Source organism: Anticarsia gemmatalis, chromosome 1, assembly GCF_050436995.1.
Source record: "Anticarsia gemmatalis isolate Benzon Research Colony breed Stoneville strain chromosome 1, ilAntGemm2 primary, whole genome shotgun sequence".
Lineage (NCBI taxonomy): Eukaryota > Metazoa > Arthropoda > Insecta > Lepidoptera > Erebidae > Anticarsia > Anticarsia gemmatalis.
Window position 1 is genome coordinate 12,602,675 of NC_134745.1, and position 25,565 is coordinate 12,628,239.

The window sequence follows — 25,565 nt, forward strand, 5'->3', positions numbered from 1 at the left end:
TTGGGAAAGCGGGAATATGAGTACCGAGGTGTAAACGTTATTAAACTTGAAAACAGATATAAAGTAATTGACTATCCCCCGGTTTCTGAGCTACATTTAGCGCAAGTTTATCTATTCAACAGCGTTAATAAACTCATATAAAAAAACGCTATGGAATAGATAAAATACCGCTAAAAGTACTCAGAAACCGGGCATAAGATGTATTCAATGTGAATATTGTGAAAAGATAAAACCTTATTTTAGCAAGCCATTAAATTTTGCACGTGATTACCAACATCAACTCTTTCAACAGTGAAAGGCTAACGTTATTTCTATCGGAACGTTCGAGTATTTCCATGCTGTTTTGGACGTCTACTTAATTACTTGTTTCACATTTTATTCTACAATATGCAAAGCTAAACGGATTTTAATTACTTATTGATCTGCTGGCATAAAGTGGAACGAGAAAATTGGGACGAACTGAAGCCCTTAAAGCCTTAATCGCTACGACGATTATGGGGCATACCCTTAAATTTAAACAACGTTAAACTGTGGCCTAAATTAAATATTTCAATTTATAGTAGTTACCAAGACCCTTTTGTTTTGATAACTTGGAATATTAAAAGTTTTGTCGAGATTTCTCAAGTTAACAGATTGAGGGGTTGTTTCGTAGACTATTCATGTTAAAATATGTAGGCTAAGCGGTGAAAAAGTTCACAATAGAAAGGTATCCGAGACTTTCGAATGTAAAGACAGCTACATTTATGTTTTAAGTTCTTAAATCCTATTAAAACGGGTTTGAAAATGCTTTAGGCGACATGCACAACTCAGCACGAAATGATACATGGTCTCATTACTGCCTGACAACCACCGACGCGACGTACACTACGTACATACGAGGGGGTGTGCGTACTCTCTATATTGCATTATTTGCGCCATGCCGGAGCAAGGGCGGATCCAATTCGGCACAAATTTCTACTCGTTTTCCTTGATTTATTCTGATTCTGTTGTGCTGATTATTAATATAATATTAAACAGGATATAACTTCTATTGAATTGAATGTTTTGAATTAAGACAATAGAAGGTCTCAGCTCTTATCATAAAAGTCTTAGTAATATTAATTTGATTGCATATTTTTGGTTATCCTTTGATAGGTATTTTGTATATTATATCTATTTTCAACATCTTTTTATAGCTACAACTTATAGTTTAGTTTTTCTTTCATCTCGTTTGTAACAGGTAAACAAATTAATATGAATAATAGGAAGTAAGGTTGTAAACGTTAACGGCGCGTGTACCGCCGTGTATTCAACAGGCATGCCTGCACTTGACGTCATCTCGTACGTACGTCACGTTCACGCCCATTCACTATCCAAATACTGGATATGAGACCTGGCTTTCAGACAGGAATACGAATTATATGAACATTTTATCATAATTTGGTATTAACCTGCATTAAGTAAGTATAATAAATCAATTTGTGTTCTTGTTGTTACTATAAATGCAATTATAACAAAATAAAAAAAACTCGTTAAAAAATCTTTTACATAATTAAAAAAGTGTTTGAATTCTTAATCATTATAGAATGCTACGATATTTAATAAATGAAATGCATATTTTTTTAAATAACTATTCAAGAAATAATTACTTCATAAATAAATTACCTCCATTATAAAAAAGCAAGCTCGTTACAGACCGGACAAGAGAATTTGTCATAGTGCGACGTCGACCGGAACAGATACAATGGACCTTTCCACGACTGATGACATCGGCCCGACAGCGTCCGACGGCGACCGACGGCGACGTGTATGGCAAAATCTTGACTTCACTATCAATATATTGTGAATTGAATTGATGTGAGAGCACTCTATAGAAAAGCTTTTAGTTCGCAGTGAATATGGTTAGGAATCGATCATCGGATTTATATGTTCGCCAAAATAACTTTGTTTTTGTAGGAACAAAAGACACGATAAATGCGTAAAGGAAGTATTCAAAGTGCGTGTGTACAAATCCATACTTATACTTAATATTATAAATGCGAAAGTAACTCTGTCTGTCTGTCTGTCTGTTACTCAATCACGCATAAACTACTAAACCAATTTGCATGAAATTTGGTATGGAGATATTTTGAAACCCGAGAAGGGACGTAGGCTACTTTTTACCCCGGGAAAATGACGCATTCCCATGGGAAAATTCAGGCGGCGGACGAAGTCGCGGGTAAAAGCTAGTAAAGTATAAAGCTACAAAAAATCTGCCCAAAAAGTCATATATTTAGTTAACCTGTAACTGGTTGATTAATTTAAGATTAACTAAATATGACAGTTAGTATTGTCCTCTAATTTTAGCTTTTCATACACTTACAGTAACATAACTAGTTATTTAGAAGAAACGAGTGCCAATATTCAGACGTAGATACGCGAAACACTACGCACCAAAAGAACACAGAACAAAGCTTTTATAGTAATCGGTTTAGATCATTACACGTTTTCAATGTGTCATAAAACAGTGGAACGACTGTTTAATTCAGTGGTACGGCGTATGAACCGGTGGGGGCCAGTACTCGCTACTACTAGGAATACAACGTAATTGGTAAAGAGAAACGATTGTTTAGCAAAACCATTTAGTTGTTTTTAATAAACAAGGTATAACGAGGTATCATATATTTTAACCCCCCTTTTACGGTTCCTTATTGACTTCAATCATGGATTAGTTATTGATAATAGTCATAATTGTAGAATACGACACTACTTTCCTAATCATGAAACGCCAGTGTTCATCTTTTTTCTATGATTCAGGTGGCGTCTTAGTTGGCTCATAGCTAAAAAGGCCTATGCGGTAGTGACAATGAACTACCCCAGTTCTAACAGATGAGAGAGAAAAAATATAATAATACCTTGCACGGCGCGAAAAATAAAACCACGCGCGGAATTTGCTTTTAAAATAGTCAGGGTTTTAGTCGAGGTATTAATTCGCCTTATTACAACTTAATCTGTTCAATACTGAAGCTACAGATAGACTAATTCATTTATTTTGTTTAGGTATATTAGTTTTTAAAGCAAAAGACACCCCGCAGTTCCAGTCATGAAAAATGAGCATAACCAGGAAACGCGATTCGACACAGGAAATATTAATTAAGCTTGCGTAATATGTGCGTATAAAAACAAAAACATTAACCAACATGTAGACTATGTTATGTCACATTCGTTTACATACGGACGGAAAATCCGGAGCCTGTTTTTACGAATCGTATTTAATAACAAGTCTAAAAGATGCCGGAAACTATGGCAAATAACATTGTGTACACGACAAATGTTTTCTGAAATAAAGAGATAATGTACAAATATTGTTTTAGAGGTATATTGTTTATTTGTAGATGTTAAAACAGGTAAATGTTTGGGTTTGTAATGAAATGGTAGAAAAATATTCTTCTTTATATTACCCGTCTGAGTGATTTGTGACTTAGGACAGTATTTTTATGCAAACTTTCAGCCCCTATTTTATCCTGTTAGGGGTAGAATTGTTCCAAATCCTTTCTTAGCGGATGCCTACGTCGTACCATCTACCTGCATGCTAAATTTCAGTTCCACCCTTCCATGATTTGGGCTGGCCGTTGATAGATCACTATGTCAGTCAGTCACCTTTGAGTCATATATACTTACAGGTTGTTAGGAGTATTTCTTTAGTTACCTAATTCAGTATCTGCGAAGCCTTCATAGTCTTATACTAAGACAAACCTATCGCGAAATCGATGTTGTAGCTATCATCAATGACATCAATCCAGTACTATTTTATTGCTATCCGTGGGTAATAAACGCCATATCCATTTGCGTCTATATGGCTATCGTCACTACAGAGATCTTAAAGACTTTTGGAAGAAGAGAGTTAGATTAAAGTCATGATAGTACTAAGTGTAAGATATCATAGATTATTCGTATCAGTATGAATTGCGTCGTGTGCATGTACCGAAGTCCATACCTGACTGAACCGCAACGCCACATGTTCCAAACACAGTACATTACGAACGAGGTCAGTTTATAAAACACGATGTTTGTTATGTTTGGAGGCGAACACCGTGTTCTCACGATCTGCGTAAATGTTCAGCCGGTCGGAATCTTACAGGCGTATTCAACACAATAGGTGCAGAATCATTTGGAACTACTTACTTTCTATATAAAGCTTCAAGGCCACAGGGTTTTTAATCTACGTGGTGTGAACTTCAAGATCTGGGGCCCTTAAGTGCAGATCTTTGATAGAAAGGTGCTTATGTGTCCAAGGGTAAGAACACGAGGTATTTATTGCCGTGAGAAAATATGCGAGATGATACCTACAAGTTTACAGTGACACGGGGTAGAGATGACGCGCAAAAAAGTTTTTTTTTTAAAAGACAACTCCCACACTGCGAATTGCTCTTGTGTCGCGAGGACTTTTACAAACATACAAACAACGGACAAAAAGTACAATCAGACACGTAACAACTATTTGTGGATGGCACAATTTGGGAATCGAACCTCCGATGCAATGCTAGTGGCGTGGAGACCACCTTAACTACTGCTCCACGGAGGGTGTCAAAACAAGAAGAAATTATGTTCGAGGGATGAAAACCTATGAATAAAGATGATGATAACTAAATGTAACAGAATCTTGAACTAAAATGGTTGCTAAGGGTTGTTACTGATGCTTACTGAAATAACGCTAGCGCGTGTTAGAATTTAACGCTCCAATTACTAGGAAACTTGCTAAATGCTTATGTTCATAATCTAAACTAAATTAAAATTAGCATTTGGTCTAACAGCGGTCATTAATAGGCGGCCCTTATGTGTCATAACATTATAATTAAATGGGTAAACGATGCGGTTAACGACTATGCCGCTATTATACTTGTTGAGATCCTATTATACATTATATTAAATAATGTTATTAAATAGATAAAAATAAACCACACAAGGAAACCAGTATTCTAAAAATAACTAATATAACAACAACAGATCTTGTTACATCTCTAACTTTTATTTAAAAAACCTTCTTAAAAAGTCGACTTTACTTCTGACATTTTTATTAAGATTATTATACCTACCGTTATTGGGAGCAGACGATATGGGTGGGGTGCGAGATCGTAATATCAAGTTATCAGTGAACTCATTTCATTGATAAATATAATTATCATAGGCTTATTATCAGCTACACTTATTTATAGATCAGTGTTCCCATGGTTCAGTGAATGCGGCACGTGAATTCACGTGATAACTCCGTCGTATATCGTTATAACTGCTTTCAAGAGGTCGTTGGTTTGACGTACATTGAGGCACGTTCCGCGTTCGTTCCAGTAATACATAATCGTTATAATATCTATGTGTAATAAACCTTGATGTACGAGAAAATCAGATCGGAAGCACTTATACCATAGATCAAACCCGCACGTGATTCTGCTAACAACTTTCAAGATACTGCCGCCATGGTAGATCGTGATTTCTATTCTAATATTATAACAAGATAAAGTTGTTAGTATGAATGAAGGAAATAACATCTGAAACGACAGGCTCTTTTAAGCCTTTATGTACGAAAGTCTCTTCTGATGAGTGTGTCTCATATTATTCTTTTGAACCAGGAGATATTTACACGCGACAAAGTTAGGGGCAGAAGCTAAACTTACAGACAACCCTCGAACCCTTTCAAAAAGAACAGGTAAATGAACAAGTTGGATGTAATAAAAAAAAACTAACCCGATTTGCGACTACAAAATAAAATTTGCGAGATCCAAATCATCCCGTACAAGACTTTCAACGTATACTCTTCACATTTAAGTTTCTACATTCAAACAAAACAACAATAAGATTTCTCTATACTGCAAATCGTCCTTGATAGAAAACTCAAGTGCTACGGAAATGAGTTCATCCCGCAAGCCTTGCTCCGCACCGAGCGATCTATTGTGTGTACAGATACAAACCACACCGCAACCTGGAGCGAGCAACTAATTAAAACAGGCCCTACATTTTACGACTATGTGTATTACCTTTCTCGAAAAGGTCAAATGGATCGCTGCGGAACATACATTTCGTAAATCATCCTGATCTTTCTATTCATTGCTTATCATGTATTTCTAAATTACGGATCTATTTCTGTAATTCAACAAATAGTATATCGAATTAGACTCATTATTGGAATGTATTATTATTCCATGTACCTATTATGTATGTGATTGCCGATCACGAGGCTCGGATAATGGAAGCAGGCGGAATTGTTATAGTATTATCAAGCGCGATAATGTCAACTCAACCATCGCCCATCAAGTCTTCAAGCTTAGTCGAAAGTAATAAGTTAGCTAGAACTCTGTAACCCATAGTGCTGGAATGCTAAACGGATGTTGGAAATCTTTGAGATATAAAAGGAATATGTAACTGCCTAATATCAGAAAATGCAGAGTAGATGATACCGCATACCGATCGAAATATACACTCGAACGCAACAGATTGAAATCGCACGTGATTCAGCAAACATTTCAAAGAGCCGTCAGTGTGACGAGTGCGCGTCACTACACCGAGGCACGTTTCACATCGCCAGCTCACAGTTCCGTACATCTGCTAAGCCATCTGTCATCGCGCCACAACTTATCTAAACGATTATTATGTAAACATATCTGGGACGATTTATATTTGCCTTGAATAAAAATATATAGCGATGTTAATGTATGTAAGTGGTCGTTGAGATTCAATCAACGGCTATTAGAACGCTGCGTAAATTTTTCCTCGTTATTTCTTCACGGATTGCTTTTAAAGCGGATCTTTGGTACAAAAATAGTAACGTGCTCAAATGATAAAGCTTAAGATATTGTCATAAGCCAATATCATTACAATTCTTTGCAATGAACCAAATCCCGTATCTGTTTTATGGACGGTGACAATCACTACGCAGTACCTATGTATATTATTTAAACATACAAAACAGATACTGTATTCATTTCTGCAAACGGGGAATGTTTAATACTGTTTAATATACATTTGTATAAAATTATTTTAATTGTATAATAACTATAAAGTAACCCGAACTAACTTTATTACCTAATTTAATATCAATAATGCTTTCGATAAAATTCATAGAAAATGCTAGTAAATACTTGATATCATAAAGGTGAATAGAAGAACTAAGATAAACAAAGTATACAACCAAGATTCCGTTGTATACATCTTAGATGCACGTTTCACCACTATATTTCTATCTCGCGTGTCTTCAGACACTTCCCACGGCTCCGGTCTGTCTCACACGATAAAACTCCTAATGGTACTCTAGACCTTAGGAATAGACTGAGCTAAAGTTGTCTGAATGAAAACGTTAACTAAGTTATACATACCATTAACTATTGCACGGTTACTGTTCGATAACACTTTAACATAACCCTTTACATATTTATTTATGTATTTACATTAAAGATCAGTAGAACCGTTGTATAGCGTTGCATAAAAGAATGTATACATTGTGTGTATATGTTACTGTAAAAGCCCGAACGGTGGTAAATCCTAAGATTTTCCGGTATAACCTAAGATTTACCAACTCGCAATGGTAAAAGTCCGAACAATTCTTTTCTTTCGAACTTTTACCTATATTCACTTGATGATGTCGAGATGTCGCCGGAGCCCCGCTACGCGGGGCTCCTCCTTCTGGGTGGTTAAAAAAAAATAACCACGAAGGCTAAGGTGGGAGCTTCGCTTCGCTCGCTCCCACCTTAGCCTTCTAACCTAACCTACCCATGTCGCTTTGCCCAAAACTCCTTCTTTATAAGTATGTCACAGTATATAGTTATACCGTGAAATAGTTATAAACATAGTTATGAAGAAGGATTTTTTTATATATCGTAACATAGTTTTTAAACTCTGGCTTGTTCGGACTTTTACCATTGAGAGTTGGTAAATCTTAGGTTTTACCGGAAAATCTTAGGATTTACCACAGTTTGGGCTTTTACAGTAACATATACACTTTCAATACAGTCAATTGTATTTAAAACGAATCACTACAAACGTCAATTCAAACGTTGGGCTTCGTCGCCCCGTTGAGTGCGCAAAAGGAGTGTTCAGTTAGCGATAAATAAATTTTACTTTATGTATTTTATCGAGGAAACCACCATCGTCAGTCGCTATTTACTAAAACATCAAAGAAAAGGCTATGTAAATAAAATTCGGACGAATGATGAGCGACAAAGCCGGCTCAAAGTAAATTCGCGAATGTAATTTATTTTACAAAGTAAATACTAGATTTTAGAAAGCTTTGTATTTTTAAGAGTAACTTACTATTTTTTATTTTTATGTAAATAAAATAAACGAGGGACGTTGAATGCTCAGAGATAAGCCCGCAGGGCTGCCACCCTCAATGCCTATATAGTATTTAAATAAGTTTGTGATCTACTGGACCCGACTGAGGCACAAAGTATAATATGCCTTTTTATTATATTTAATTTATTTCTAGTCTAATTGTTAATTTACGTTCTAGACTACCTACTGTAGGTAGACCAGGTATTATAAAAGTAATTTTGTTTAGAACTTAAGCTTTCGAAGCTTTTATTTTTATTATACCGGCGACCTCGTATTTCTTGATAGCCGAACGATATTCCTTTTTATTGTAGAATTAATTACGGTGTTTTTTGTAGGAATTTTATAATGAACATTTAATTCTTTTGTTCTGAAATGGTGACGGTGAAAAAGTCTAAGAGTGCTTGTTATGTTTAACGTCAAAGGTCGTAGACAGGTGTAGGAAAGTACACATTGTAAGATTTTAGTAGTAATTAAGACCTTTATATTGTTATTTTTGAACACAAAACCGACATGTTAACATTTATAAAGAGACATCTTTACATTGGTGAACATTAAGCAGGTTTATAGCAGTACAATTATATACTACTTGTATTCCTACCTAAAATATCCAAAATGCCGTAGCAAAAATACCGACGTAGAGGAATAAATTTTAATGATACGACGGTCTACGTCTACGTGTCTACGCCCGTAGCGCTACGTAATTAAGTATATACTACGGGCCGTAGCCTGTTAATGCAGGCGCGGTGAGACAATTACCGTGAATGTAGGTTACTTAATAACTACATTACCTAATGCAAGTAACTGCAATGTTCTCAACCTTTGTACTACGTCATCGTTAAAAATAACACAATTTTAATTAGGTACAACGCAATGTTAGATCGTACGTATACTGCTGTATTTTATAAGTTCAAAGGAGTTTTCATTTTATTCTCTCGCTTATAAAATAATATTAACATACTAAAATATGAAATGGCTGTGTTATACGTATATACTGGGTTTAGAAATAATATAAAATCCAACATAATATTCTGAATAAAGTTTCGTTCAGCAGTTTTATAAGCGTCAATGCTTGGTTCTAATGACGTCAATGAAAATGAAATCTGAACAAAGCCATTTCATTACAGCGATTGCGAAATGTGGTTAAAAGCAAACATTGATTTTTATTGTAATTTTATGCAGTTACTTGTGAAATAATCAGAATCCCATTGCGAGAGCTGTTACTGCTAATTGGCTTTTGCTATACATATGCCTACATATCCTTGCCTCATCCTACTGTGTTTGAAATTTCTCTTGTACAAAAGCGGTATAAATGTTCTATCTGGGGGCACGGAAGTGCCCCCGCAAGTCGAGCAAAAAAAAAGCGGCACGGCCGTAACATCCTTTTCTCGAAGCAATTCGGGCTATTTTTGACACCCCTATAATTTCGTTGTGGATAAAACAAGAAGCCTGGATTTTCAGCAACTAATTAGTCATTGTATAAACACGGTATATTTAAAATTTCAGTCAATTTGAACCAGTAGTTTAAGAATGACAACTTGTTAAAATTTTGAATTTTGTCACTCACTGATTCACTGACTCACTGACTCACCGATCATCAAAAGTCTAAGGTACTTCTAGCAGACTTAGAAGCTTAAAATTTAGAATACAAATAGGGTTTAGTGTTTTAATCATGGGAAAAATTCAATATATTCTAATTTCGGTCCAGTTTTCTAAATACATCAACTGCAACAATAACTTTGTAATCCGATATAAATGTATAAGATTACAAGGTTACATTTGCAGTTAATGAAATCAAAATCAAAATCAAATCATTTATTCATTTAGGTCAAGTGCTGATGAATGAAAGAATTATTATTACTGTAGAAAATAAAATAAATAGGTGTAAATAGGTACCTACTATATGAGGCATAACGGGAGGGGGTATAGGGTGGGTAAGGGTGTTCAGCCCATGAAACTGAACAACATTCCCGTAGGAAAATTTGTTGAATTATGAAAAAAAAACGTCTTTCCATACAAATTGGACTTATGTTCGCTCTACAAAAAGAAGTGAGATGCCATCAAAAACATTCTGTAAAAACCTCAAGTCTCGCCGTAAAAAGTTGTGAGATCAATATAATACCAAGTCGATTAATCTATTTAGTCTCTACTTAAAGGACCTTCTGTCTTAAGTTATTACGTATGTTATTATCATGCCAATTTAAAAAAAAATACCTTTAAAACAAATAGATCGACTTGGTCATCGCAAGAAAACACAAATTCGCCATTAACATTTCAGAAGGATTAACTAATCAAATCATGCGATGACCAGGTCGGTCTATTTGTTTTAGAGGTATTTTTTTTTAAATTGGCATGATAATAACATACGTAATAACTTAAGACACAAGGTCTTTTAAGTAGAGACTAAATAGATTAATCGACTTGGTATTATATTGATCTCACAACTTTTTACGGCGAGACTTGAGGTTTTTACAGAATGTTTTTGATGGCATAAATTTGTTCTAACTTCAACCACAAAAGTGATAGTCATATTTGAACTGTAAAAGGTTAAATAAAATACCAAATTCAATCATCGTTATGGCGTTTCATTCGCTAAGTGCTGTAACAGAACAATGTTATGCGCCAATTACTTTAACGTATATTGAAACATTTTATACAAATTGAAATGGGAACGTATACGTTTTATGAGAGCTATTAAATAAGTATGTTTTAAGATATTACTTGATCATAAGACTTGTATAAATGTTGTGAACATACCGCCTTGTTAACTTAACGATAGATTTGTCTACATAATTTTAATTCTTGGTATTTAATCTGTTTTTGCAATAAAAATACATTATCTTTTCGCCCTGTATAAATTATTTTTTTATTTTATCGTATGGTTAGTGGTTAACTTAGAGTCAAAGTTGCTCAAGCCGCCCGAAAAGCTCTCCGAAGCACCTTTTCAAATGATAGTTTTATGTATTGTCATAAACAGTGTATAGTCTAAAACTAAGCATATCATCTTATTGCGTGCTACTTATTCTAGTATACCAACATATTCAGTCAACAGTCAGTATTTTAAACAGTGGAATATAATAACTCTTAAAAAATGTTTATTGTACAGTGTCCAACATTTACGATTCTAATATTCAAATGTATTTAGAACTGAAAATATTAAACTGCTGTATTATGCTACTGTAGTACAAGACACCTTTCTGTTTTATGTGAAAGCCATTACCTTCTCTTTTACAACGTGTTTCACGCACGAATAGCGCAAGCAGTACGTGTTTACGTACAAATATATAAAGATTACATACATATTTAAAGTATAGTTTTGATATTTAAAGACAATATTTCTGAAACATTATTATAGTAGCTGTCTTCGTCCTCTCTTGGCCCTCAAATTTAGTGTAGGCTTCCGTGACAACGCAATTTATGTTGAATATCAAAATGTCAGGGTAAGCTTGGCTAAAGACACTCGTAAAAGTCAGTATCTCAGTAAAATAGCGGAGAATCTCAGCCGCAGCGAGTGCATCAACACTTGGTATAATAGCTACAGTACATAGGTATCGTGCCCGTTCCATTTTAGCAGCAATAAGATACTGTCTTACGAGTCTTAACAGACAGCGATAAAACGCTAATAAAATTCAAATTGCTAGTCATATAAAGACATCAGTCGCAGTACTTATATTATTAAAAGCAATGACGTTACTCTATGAAAAAACATGTCTAACAATCGTTGTAAATATTAATTAAATGTATCAACGCACACGTGTGTATCATATGCTTCATACATAATGCAACCTTAATACCGTCCAATCAATAAGAGCTTAAGTACCCGTTTTAATACACACCATCGTAGCCTTTATTGCCTCATAAATAAGCACCTTATTGGTGAGAGGTAACGGGCTCCACTGCTGTAATATTTAACTAAATCTTAATTGAGCCTTGGCATAATTAAGCGGGGCATTCGCCGGCAATTTTTCTCATTTAACTAAGTACTAGTAAAAAGAGAGAGGGGTGATTAAATGATTAAGATTTCATTTAATTATGTGAAACTAAATCGTGCCTGAAAGATTTTAACGAAGGTTTTAATTATATGCGGGTAGGTTTAACGAAAGAGCCTATCTTGCAAATGTATGTAATTAATAGGACGAAGGCGGAAAGTTCTGATTGTATCATTTATATAAGTACGCACAAAGTGTACGTATGTATAATGAATAGTGTTCGTATTGATTAGTACGTTTCCGTTAATAACTTTACGCACAAATATAGTGGCGTCGATGATTTAAACGTGTCAAATAATAATATGACATAATTCTCAACATTAGCAAACGATTTTACGTTTTAAATATACATACGTTTTGGAGGATTATTTTAAAAATTATTAGATTAGTAAAGAAATATTAGATTAGACTATACAAACTTAAATAAAACGGATAATATCACCATTTTAATATAGCCGACTATCTAACGAAAAAAAATCACATACCAAAAATAGGATTAAATATAACAGGTTTTTTTTATTATTTTAATTTAGCACGTCCGTCCGTGCAGTATTAGATTACAAGATTGAAAGATAAGAGTCAACCTTGTTGCCATTAATGCCAGTGGCATCTACAATCATTACCGGTGCCTTGTAGGTATTGATCTCCTTGAAGATAAACGCTCAAACAATGCTAGGAGTGGCGTTTTCAAACGAACAGTAACTTTATTTTACAATCGATGAAAGACGCGAAATCACTTATCAAAACTTAACAATTTATTGATGTTGAAAAACGCGAAATCACTTATCAAAACTAATCGCCTATAAAATTAAAGGAAATTATGAGTAAGTAAAGACATTTATCTCGTAAATGAGTCAATGATCAAAGATTAGAGATAGGTATACTATTCATAATGACTCTATATAAACTCGATACGGTGACGCATATCCGATTTTGTCGTAAATTCAGAAATTAACATCACCTTGTCTACCTGTCAACATAATTTTGCACTATATTCTCAAGAATTCTAGTGGATCATCTTTTTTATCGATATCTGAACGAGTTTTCATCGAACTATCTGCCGATAAAAGCTCAACGGCCCTCGACAGTTATCGATCAAGAGCCGCGGCTCAAGATTCCATCCCGTACTTTCGTCTTAAACTTCCTTTATAAACTTCGACAACGGAATGCAATGTACACAGAGAGGAAATGAAACTGGGACATCAAACAATCTTGATATCAGCTGGTTAACTGTTAACATGTGTATGTACTTATGACTTGTACCGATGTATTGATCGTGGCAGTTAAATTTGTTATAACGTATCTCGAAGGTACTTGCTCCGATATGATTCGGGAAATAAAGGAAATGATTGGAATAAATAAATGTTCATTATTTATTGCTATATTTCAATTTGTTGTAGCGTATCGTGAAGGTACACAATTCTATATGATTTGGAGGAAATTATTTGTGGGAATAAACGTGTACTTCATATTACAATACAATCACTTTAACAAACAAAATATTTGTTGTATAATACAAACAAACATCGTATTGACGATATTTGTTTGAATAATAAATTACTTATCCCATAAAGATACATTGGGAATAAAGTTTCAGCACTCATGATTAATTTATTGTCGCTATTGATTCGTATGTTGCCGACCTTTGAACTAATTAATGGATTCGGCGAGTTAAATTCAATTAAACTTTGATAAGACGCATCGATCTGATTCGATACATATTAATAAACACACGCTTATTACAACCATCTTGCAGGAGACGGGCATAAACAAGATTGTAATGATGTAATTTTGTAGATTTACAAACTATATTAACTTAGCACGCACAGTTGACAATGATAAAGGAGCCAACTTACTTATAGTGCAAGCAGGTTGTAGACGGGTAATCGTACTTGGGATGGAACGTCCATCAGACATTAAGCTATATTCAACCAAAGTACTCGACTTGAACCACTTTAAGAATAGATAAACTACAAACACTTGATAAAAATAGTGACGAGCTTGGTGACGAAAGTCTAATTATTTTATTCCTAAATGTTAATATTTTTACAAAACTAGGTACTAGTTAGGTACCTACAACAATAACGTACTATATTTGCCTGGAGTCTTATATGGAATCCGTCGAATATCTCACGGTAGATAAAGGAAATTAGTGAGAATTCGCGGAATGTTCATTAACTAATCTGATTACTTTATGAGCAGTGGTTCGCAAGACGATTAATATTTGGTTAACCGAGATTCGGTTCATACCTACCATTGTTAAGGTATTAGGACTTAATTCGACACGTCTAACGATAAACTAGAATAAAAACAAATATGGTTGTCTTATATAACGGTAAATGATTCTATATAGGAGCCGTATATCGTAAGCATTAAAATATTCCGAGGCTAAATCAGATCCCCACTTACCCTAATGGAATTTACTAATTAATTTAATTTGTAAAATGAATCGTGGTTTTCGAAACTAACTTGTTGATAGTTTAGTATTTCGTAAATATTGTTTAATAGAAATGTGGGCAAAAAGAGCTTATATTTTATTAATTTTCTTTATTTCTTCGTTGCATACTCTTTGCGTAAGACAGAAGCTTATAATATATTACCGTCCAATTAGAAAAAGCGATAGAAATAAATTTAACTGTGACATTAAAACTGTTCAGAAAAGTTATTTATCGAACAAGTTTTAAGCATGCTGATTTATTTCCTTGTATTTTAAATAAATTAATATAATTAAATGACACCACGAACATTCGTCATTGATGAAGTATTTTCTCTTTATTTGCAATTTTAAACGTGCCGTGGTTTACATACAATTACCATAACTTTAGTCACTAATTACCTACACAATGAATGAATCAAAAACCGTTTGTTTGACGTAAAGAAAACGTGAGTAGTAATACTATGTTTTGAATAAGCAGAATAGTGAATCAATTAATTAATGACTGCAATTAGACGTCACTTGGCTCAATCGCACATCACTCTTTCACACAAATATAATCTTTTTTATTGCAACGAACATATTGTTCAGAGCATCACCGATACGATTTCGGAATTCACGCGATTACGCATTATTTACTTCGATTTTGCTTGATGTTTCGACATAGGTTTTCATCGGCCGCGTTCGCAAACTGTGTTCACAGTCCACGGCCATTATAATTCTTAACGCATGCTCTCCTTGTTGACTTTAGAGCAAAATATAATAAATTACGGAGGCATGCAGCAGGTGGTTATATCTACAAATATTTTATTATTATTTGAACTGTCAGCATCCGATAAGATAAGATGGCGCCACGCCGGATTCTGCGATGTGAATGAAGTACTTACTACAGACTTTAATAATGTTGCATACAACGTCATACGCTTGTTTTACACCTAATAATGTTATTGGCAGCTTCGATCGTTTACAAACGCGTAAATTAATTCCTTTCATCAAACACTTTGTAATTTTAAATTACGTTCTGACACACTAAACTAGATTGATAGAGTTCGTAGAAAATGTGCATTTGCATTTTTAACACTCATACAATAATACTTTAATGGTAAGTTACTAATAACTTTATGATTACAATGCACAATTTCATACACTGCTGTCAACATCTTCGAGTATATTAGAAGAGATACATGTGTGTTGTGGATATCAGGAAGGGAATTTTGGTACCTATGATATATACAGATGAGGAAGAGTACGTATGTTCCAAGTAGTTGTACTGCTGTTTACATAGCTCTAGTATGAGTGAGACGTGCTAAATCATATCAGTGCTGTCTTTCAAATAAGACCGTTTATTCAATTGGCAGCGTGCCTAAATTTGCGTACGAGTAGGGCGTGTAGTCTGTGCAGTGTTATTTCACTGTACCAACACATGCAAATCCCGCGACAGCACAATACACAACGCCTGAATCAGCCTCGTAGAATCAACAATCGGTCAACACGGTACACACAAACGTCGAACATACATGCACGAACATTGTTGAAACACCGCCTAAAAATCATACGACAATTCTTTGTATTGTACAACTCTTTTTAAAGTCGAATTTCCATATACAACAATAGAACTCTATCACTATCAGTCAACGTAATTCAATAGTATAAAATCTAGACTCTGATTTGCTAACAAGTTTCGAGTTCATATAAATGGAGTGGCGTGTGGAAGCTGAGCTGTGACCATGTATGAAAATGTCAACGCCTGAAAACAACAATAACACAAAGTATGAACATTTCGTCGGTCAAAACAATGCCAACTCGCATATGAATATGACACAGGGATTAGATTAAAACGATCAAACTTGCGCGGAATGTCGTCTGCATTGTGCTACAATATTGAGATTGAATGTCTAACTTTATAACTCCGAGGATTATATCAAATAACTCAATACAAACTGCAATGTTTTGGTCTGGATCTGCGACGACTACAGTTATCCATCTATCCGGCAAATGTTATTTTTAGCCATAGTCATAACATTATACTGTTATGGACTTATATTTTCATGTTATTATAAATATTCATAAGTATTAGTCAGTATTAAGATAATTCATTTGAATATGTTTTCCTTATCTGTGTTGTGTGATCGCGAGTCCCTGGCGACCTATTCACGTTTTCGTTCGAAACATTTGCCAGCTGAGTGGAAAACCATTTTTGTGGCGGGAATATTGATATTTACACGGTCTCGTCGCATCTTACTTTGCGCTCTGTGGATCTTGAGTGCTCTATTTGTAACTGAGAGCCAGTATTGTATAATTTTAGCACTCTCTATTTGGTAATCTTTACGCTTTAGTCTACAATCGAGTTAGGTTTGAGACCTTATCACTTCAAACAGACATAAATCCTTTTGTGGTTGAAACGTTTGACTCAATGATTAACCATATGGGTAACCATTCGCTAAAGGTTTTATGGCTCTATCAGGCCTTTTATTATACCGATACAAAAAGTCGCTTATTTCGTAGATGTTGGCGGAAATATACGTGCTGTTAAATATTGAGTATTTTCTGTTTTTTACGTATTTGGTTTCACTCCAGCATACAGTGATTCAGGCTTCCGAAAAGTTTGGGGAAAACAATATTTTATAAAACAAACGCAAAGTAATCATAAAGTTAGTATTATTTCGATGAATATTAATTTGGTGTACAGAAGAGCCGAAGTGCGAGCAAATACAATGAAACTGAATACGTACTGTTTGATGAAGCCTTTATAAAATAATGACCCGTCGAAATAAAACAAATATACCTTAAGACTGACAAGAAATAGCAGAATAACGCTAAAACATTTTCTATTATTAAATGCCAAGTGAGCACTGTTAATTAGTAGCAAAAGCTAAAAAAAATAAAGACTAATAAAAAACAACGTTACAATTGTATTAAGTTAAAAACAAAGGCTCGATTTAAAAAGTAGGACACGTATTCCTTAGAGGTTTGTCAACTCAGAGCTCCAAATCGTAACAAATTGGGGTATTACCGTTTTCATGAAACGATATTTTAGAGTGTAACGATATCCCGAATATTTAATACACAGTGGCTTAGCTGTGCTTAAAGAGGACCAAAAATAACTACGGGACCATTTACTTACAGTCAGTTTATTATGAAAGAAGTGGCTTTTTTAACGTTCTAAGAGTATTTTTCTCATTGTTGAGAAGAAACATACGCCCATGCATATAATACTAGGTCTGGGACTTCTGTTCAGACTGTATCCACCAGAAATGAATATCGTGTCAATTCAATACATTTAGTAATACACCTCCATAATACTACGTGATTCATGCTGGATTCTGTAATAATACAGGGAAAAACTATTATCTCATTATAAATCAAAACTTTACTTCCTACCTCTATTTTTTTATGAAAAGTTTACTCTACCTTTACCGTGTCGGTCGTTTAACTCCCGTTACTATCGTTCAAACTATCCACTGTTTACTTACTAAAGACAAGAATGATCTATACTTAATCGTAGTTCGCTTTCTATTGGGATTGCTACACACATATTCGGTTCGGCATTAATCGGCCTAGCGGCAAAATATGTACCTAAATGAACCCAATCGGCAGAAGACGAACAAGTGAGTCGAGTCGGTTTTGTTGTTCGATAAACATTGCCGAACCGAATGAGCCGAACCGAATATATATGAAGCAAACCTGATCCATTCATGAATAAAATTTTGTACTAAATCAGTATACCATTTTGACGTTATCATCTTTGACAGAACATTGCAAATGGCCGTTAATCGGCAACAGTAATCATACCGTAACGCGTATGAACAGACACGTTTCATGGCATATGGCGTGTATCATGTATTCACACAAGCTAGTGATCATGTCGCTCTGTGCGAGCATGTGATTACAAACATTAACTTAGATACATGTATATGCGTATAATCTGTAATGACGGTAATCTGTACAGCGTAACTCATTGCCGGTTTGCATTAAAAATGATTGTTTCTTTGTTGATGATTAATTAATTACGTAGATTACATATTAGGATATTAATAAGAATACTACCTTATTGTCGAATGTAATAACATTTTATTAACAAAGAATGATATCTAGATGTTATCGTTGCAAAATCCAGTAGTAACTTCATTTAAGTTTGTAAAATATAATGTTCCGGCATAACTTTCAAGATATCGTGACTGGGTGTAGTCAAACAACGACGATAAAAGTGATAAAAGAGCGTGAAAAAATACACAATGTGTCTGTCACCAAATTTTTCATCTTTTCGCATTTTATTTGAACAATGAAAGAAGAAAAATTGTATCGAACTTACTTTTCAACTGGCGGCTAGGCGGCGCGGTCTACCCGCAAACTGCTCTTGCGCAAGGCCAGCATAAACCTGCAACAATAAACAATGCATTATTGAAACAAATCACATAAGTAAACACAAATATTGTAGAAAACTTCCTAAACTAGCAAACAATTTTGTTTTACTTATAAGTAGAACATACATAAAAATCCTTTACGCAATTCTTAAACTTCGGTAATTTGAGAACCAACGCCTACTAAAATGGTGATGTAAACAAACACTGAAAACTTTTCATAAATGAAAATTATCTCCGGCCAGTTTCAAGGCACTCACAGAGTAGACACCTGGCTTTGAAAATAGCTTCAATAAACAAGTCATAATTTGAGACCGCCCACGTCCATTTGTAATGGCGTCAAAAGTGATTATCTATTGTATTATTTCGGGGAAAATATAATATGCAGTGACGTTGAAGGGCGTTTCATCGTCACGCCCTTAGCCACCTCCGCGCCGCGAGCCGCCGTCAAAGTTAACATCAGAAAGATAAGAACGCGACCAAGTGACGTAGCCACAGAATTTTCTCAGTGGACGCTTTAATTGAAAACTTCGCTTCAATTTAAAATTTTAATGTTCTGTAATATACAGGCTAATTGAGCAAACATTTAATAATCTAATTCACAACAAGTTAATTTCCAACGGATGTTATTTTTAGTCTACGGAAAATTATTCGTATAATGTTTGTTTTTTTTCCTTGCTTACACAACAATTTACTTCTCATTTACAAAGATTCAGCTTTCTGTAACCTTCCGAGATCGCCTTTTACAATGAAAATACACGTTCTGATTAGGTACTTACTATAAAATTGAAATACTATAAAATTTTCCTAATGGCATACGCAAGATTTTATCGAGCTACATAACAGTGTCAAATTGAGGTAAGAAAAAAATAAGGTTCACGTAATAAGCCAAGACACCTCGCCGTTTCTACGCCGAGGAATGTAAAAATGTCTCTAAAAGGCAGAACTAAAATACTTGTTCGACGCTAATAAGTGTTATTAGAAGCTTAATATGGCAAGTTAAAATATTCCTTACAACTTCAAGTCACATTAGAACTCGTATAATCTTACGGTTTTAATTTCACTGATCATAACATAAAGCATTTTTATAAGTCGTTTGGCCTACTTTCGCATTGCAAGGGTATCCGTTATTATTTTCTGAGAACTAAAGAGAGCTTAATCAAATTTGGAATTGCCAGCAATTATTTAATTAAAAGTTAGCAGTCCGGTGGAGCGTGGAGCCGACATGGGCCCTGTGTACCCGCCTGTGAGTGTGAGCTAACGATCACAAGGCTGCGTATTAGCTACGTATGTTATATTACACACATACGTCACCTCCATGCTTGTTATTAGATTTCCTTTACATCAATACCGAGCGAGGCTTTTACCGGCGAAAACCAATAACCGACCTTTCCTTTAGATTAGGGCTGCCATAAATGTCGCTACGTGGCCCGCCGCTTCTTGAACTCTACATAAATACTCCTATTATTATGAGTTATGAGACAAGCGGCACTGTCTAGAATTCTAGATCAACTCAAGTGGTCGTTAGATCGAGTTCAAGAGTCGCTGTTTTCAATTGCGATGTTATGATAAAAATAGACGGCCCAGAAAATTGAACACGATAAAATAATAAAATTTATTAAATTCACAAATGAAAATAAGACGAGTTTCGTTTGATTGTGTATTCGTTCATGCTAGAAATAAAATCAAAATACATATTAAGTATACCAAGTATACCATACTTGATTTATACTACAAAAAGTCGTATTTGGTAAGTTCTACGGCAGGAAAATAGCATTGTTATGGTGTTTTAACAAACATAAAAGAGTGAAATTAGTTAAGTTGTTGGAAAAACCGACCTGCTAGAGGCGGTGGTAGGTCCATGGGGAGTCTCGACAACCCTGCTCAATCCTCGAACATGTTACCTTTACTCGTACCAAAGGATTTTATTTTCTTGTCCCCAGAGACAACATAATCCTGGTCCCTATTCTTTAAATCTGGATAAACAGTATTACAATCTGCAAGCTCCGTTTTGCCTTGAGCTATGGAATATTGAATCGGTTAAAGGCTTGAAGCTCGGCTCTTTGACGTAATGTCCTGACTAAACAATTTATTTAAATAACCAGCCACGATATGATGAATAATATTCGTCATATGATAAGAAAATATTACTCGAAGCTTTCATTTCCCTCTAGGGAAATAGTAGCTAAAAGGTATCGTGTACTTTGCTATGAAAAGTGCGACCTCCCACGCATTGACCGTTCGGTCTAGGGTCGGTGCCAACTCGGTCGCAGTGTGTCTACTTAAAACGTGCTTTGTGTATTCTATTACCCGCATTGTAATGTATCGGTTTAAATGTGAATTTTATTTGTGATCTACCACATGTGTCATTTAATCAACTGCGCATGTGTTTTAAGGCAGATTGCTGTAATCGTGCTCACAAGTTAGGCACTAAAACAATATCATGTTCATGCGCGTACAATTGAATGTTATAATGTGTATAATAACTGTGTGAGCGACATCATCTGTGTCCAAACAGTACACTGTACAATGTACAGTGTAACCAAGTGTGTTCTAACCCTTGAAATTCCAGTACAACAAATCGCACAAGAAAACGACCTCGTCGGATAAACACCGATGACGCAAACATCTTGTGGATGATTTAAATTGTATGCACAATGCACACGAGCGGAGCTGCGAATGAATGCAGATAGGGCGTGCATGCGTATTGCGCAATCTTTATTCATTAGAGAGTCGCAACAGGTTGAACGTGTGCCTATTGTGTACTGCACAAAAGTCGCCTCCTTTTACAACCGAATGCCACTACGTTTAAGGCGACCGGCCGAGTCTCATTATTAATCATTATCATTTCAACTCGAGCGATTAGGCATGAATTGCTACAAACGTTATCGAATTTATGGCGTCAAATTGTTAGCATTGATACCGACACAGTTCGGACATTCCAAACGCCAAAACCACCCGACTAATGTTCGTTTCATAGATGATTAATGATCCAGAAAATTGTTGTTTAAACATTTCAGATGTTTAAACAAACGTCAAACAGACACTTATTAATTTTAAAAGTATTTAGGAAACCACTCGGAACGGAAATAATTTGCAGACAAGGGTTTGACAAACTTGGATCAGGTCCTTAAGAGGCTTGAAATAAATCGATTTACTTGAAAGGGGGGTGGGTAACAGTGTCTTTGAGTTTGAAGTCCTTCGACATATTTATAATCTGTTAAATGCTATTGATTTTACGAAGCTTGTTGTAGACAGAAGCTTTTAAACACTGAAGGAGGCTCGAATACGATTTTAATTAAGTTGTAAATAAGTTTCACGGAATAATTAACAGTGCTTGGTCGGACAATAGTGGTGAAGTACCAGTTTACCGAAAATGTAGAACAGGATAGTTATTTGAATCTTTGAGAGAATTCAAACATTTAAAGGCGGGCAGTGCGATGTAATCCTAATCAAGGTAATTACATTAGCATCAGGAACAATCAAAGCGGTATGATACCCCAAAGGGCGTGTAATTGTGTTATATGCGCGGACGCCGCTGTTTATCGCCGACAACTAGCCACATGCACTGCATCGCATAGATAACGATACTCTATTACTCTATTCACTATATGGATATGATATTGCTAGTCTATTTATTGCTACTATTTGTGTTTGAGTGTTTTACGATATAAGTATTTGACTATAACAACGACGGTAAACATTGGACTAACAACGGCAACTTCAAATTGATAATTTACTTGACACATTTTTGATGAAACTGTAGTTTAGTATTGCTACTCTTTAAAATATTTGCAATTACCAAACAATGTAATAACAAATGTGACCGTATACCAGTCCACGTCTTAAGCTGTTGCAATATTCTGGAAAGCAGCTAAAATAGTATCACTGAATGTATATAGATAACAACCTCAGAAACATGGTAGGTATAAGGTCGGCAAACGACGATTGATTTACAAAACATGTAAAAATCGGCAGTCAATACAGAATCAGGGCGTCGCTGTAAACCACTGGATATACGACCCTCCCAACCTTAATGCGCAGTAAACCTTGAAAGCATACACGTGTAATGCTAAACCTATTTTATTGAGTCGAAAATGTTCATTGTATTCATTGAAACAAACTAAAATGAAAAACCAAATAACGCTGAGAACTTCATGGAAATGTAAAAGCGACTTCATAAAATAATAGGTATTATATGTGGAAGTAGAGCTTGGGAGTTTGTTTCTATAAAAGTGAAGGAAGAAGCGTAATGAACAGGTGTAAGCTTACTCAAGTCTTTGAAATCGGGGTTGTTTGATAGATAATGCCTTTACTGCTAATTATAAAACTGTTTCCTCTTTCCTTCCGCTTTATTGATTTGATTCTAAAGACAACTGCACTAAGAATTGCTCTTGTGTCGCGGGGACTTTTACAAACATACAAACAACGGACACAAAGTACAACCAGCCCCGAAACAATTATAATTATTTGTGGATCGCACGATAAAATGTACTGTGCGCCATTGAGGTAGTCAAACGACCCCATGCTCCACGATTTTTAACGAAATTGTCCTTTAATCGTCTACATCGTAAAAAGAACACACATTTACCGACAAGGTACATATAGAACTAACATATTTAAAACATATTTCATGAGAGCATATAATAAGAGATTCAGGACGAAGCAAAAATCTAAAAGGTAAGTACACATTTTCATTCACCAGACGTTAGCCACCTACCTAGTTAGATTCAGAGACTGTAGGATTGAGAAAAGCTCACCCATAGTTTGACAACGAAAAAAGAAGAAAATTCATTCACAAAACCCAATTTAGTTGGCGTTGCTCTGCAAAGGTTGTGTGTGAAAGAGAAACAAGTGAGTGTAAGCTTGCGGTAACCTTTCCACGGAAGTGTTTCAGTGTGAACTTTGACGGATTTCAGTACATAGTTAATGCTGGAGTCCTCTGTACGCCTTTGACGTGTTTTGTGTTGTTAATTAGGTTGCCTGCTTTGCACAACATGTATACCTATCCGTTTTTTAGTATGACTTGTTATGTAAAATGGTACGATCGTAATAATTTCATTGCCATTTTATTTCAACTCGTTTTCAGTTTTCTGATGGTATTTTTTGTGTAGCGAATTTTTGTAATTACCAACCACAATATTTTTCTGAATATAAATTTTGCGGAAAAACGTTGCGGTATATTTCGTGAGCCATATTAGTTTGAATGAGCCTCATAATAAAATAAAACTTAGATCTATGAACCAATTAGCGCTCAACTCAAGCCACATTTTGTACCCAGACGAGTACACAATATAACAATGAACATCAATTCCCTCAGAACAACGAATAGAAACCAGACAAGAAAGCGAGCATTTAACGTGAAACAGCTTCCATAATTTGTCCTCATTAAATGGCCTCCGCAACTAATGCCACGACAAACAGTAGCACTATCGTACGAAACAAAGGTAGCGACACCAGTTCGCAATTATTCATTATTCATATCGAATTAAGAGCAGTGCTCACTTACACAGGTATTACTACAGGTACTTGGGGCGTTCACCCCACAGGGATTCATTTCGGCTTTACTCTTGCGAGTTTTATTAAAACCTCGCTGTTGCAGCGTCATGCCTCGCTGTTGGTTTTAGAAATGTTTCGTGACTGCTTATTGAGTTCTGCTCTCTTGTATGTTAAATTATAATGCCCTCGTGCCGTCTACAAACTGATAGCATGCCAATTTATATTTCAACACTCATATTACATTTACCTGAAACCTGTTGAGTGTAAAAGATACGAGTCATCGTAAGAACGCGAACGTTATCAAATCTTGCTATCTTTTCTCTTTTCTAGAAACGGTATACGCAATCTATTTATAATGGTTTCTCCTTATAATATGACATCCAGTTTTAATAACCAAAGATGACTAATCCTCTAATTTTAATCTGCAAAAACGAAGAATCTGCCAATAATAATGATAATTAAGTATCGATCTGTCGAAGTCACTTTGAATTCAGACTTCAATACTCAAATAAATCAATCAATGCGTCTGCCAAGACGGAATGCTCCTAAAATACGGCAAGTTTTTTAATTACAAGTCATCACCAGAGATTGTTTGATATTGTATGTATATTCTGTGCCAATGAGTATTCAGGTGGCGACGTCCTGGTGAGGCGAGTCCATACATGAATTATGTATAACTGGGTGTAATCAGACGGCAGTGGCGACAAATTACTCCACGTATATCAGGACAATAGTGCTAATGTATAATGTAAGCAATGGCCGGTTTGATAACAATGAGAACCTTGTTGATTTTGGGACGGGACGGTTTTACATGGCTACATTGCAGTGGATAATTAAAATGTCTGCAATTGCGGACTCGGTTTAGAGAACTTAAAATTAGTAAAATCTGATGATGATTTAACTTTTTTCAGAAACGTTCCACTTGGAATAATTAGTTTTTTAACAAATCAACGTCAGATTAAAATAAAACATTACAAGTCTATCAACAAAATTTCATGAATGATG

General features: G+C 35.1%; 1 protein-coding gene across 5 annotated transcripts in view; it reads right to left on the minus strand.

The window, feature by feature from the left end:
* krz (beta-arrestin protein kurtz) overlaps positions 1 to 25,565 on the minus strand; it is a 68,849-nt gene that overhangs the window by 25,284 nt on the left and 18,000 nt on the right. For all 5 annotated transcript variants that reach the window (XM_076120466.1, XM_076120481.1, XM_076120473.1 and 2 more), the window contains exon 2: positions 19,013 to 19,078. The gene's annotated coding sequence lies outside the window, so the exon portion shown is untranslated. The remainder of the gene's footprint in view (positions 1 to 19,012; positions 19,079 to 25,565) is intronic.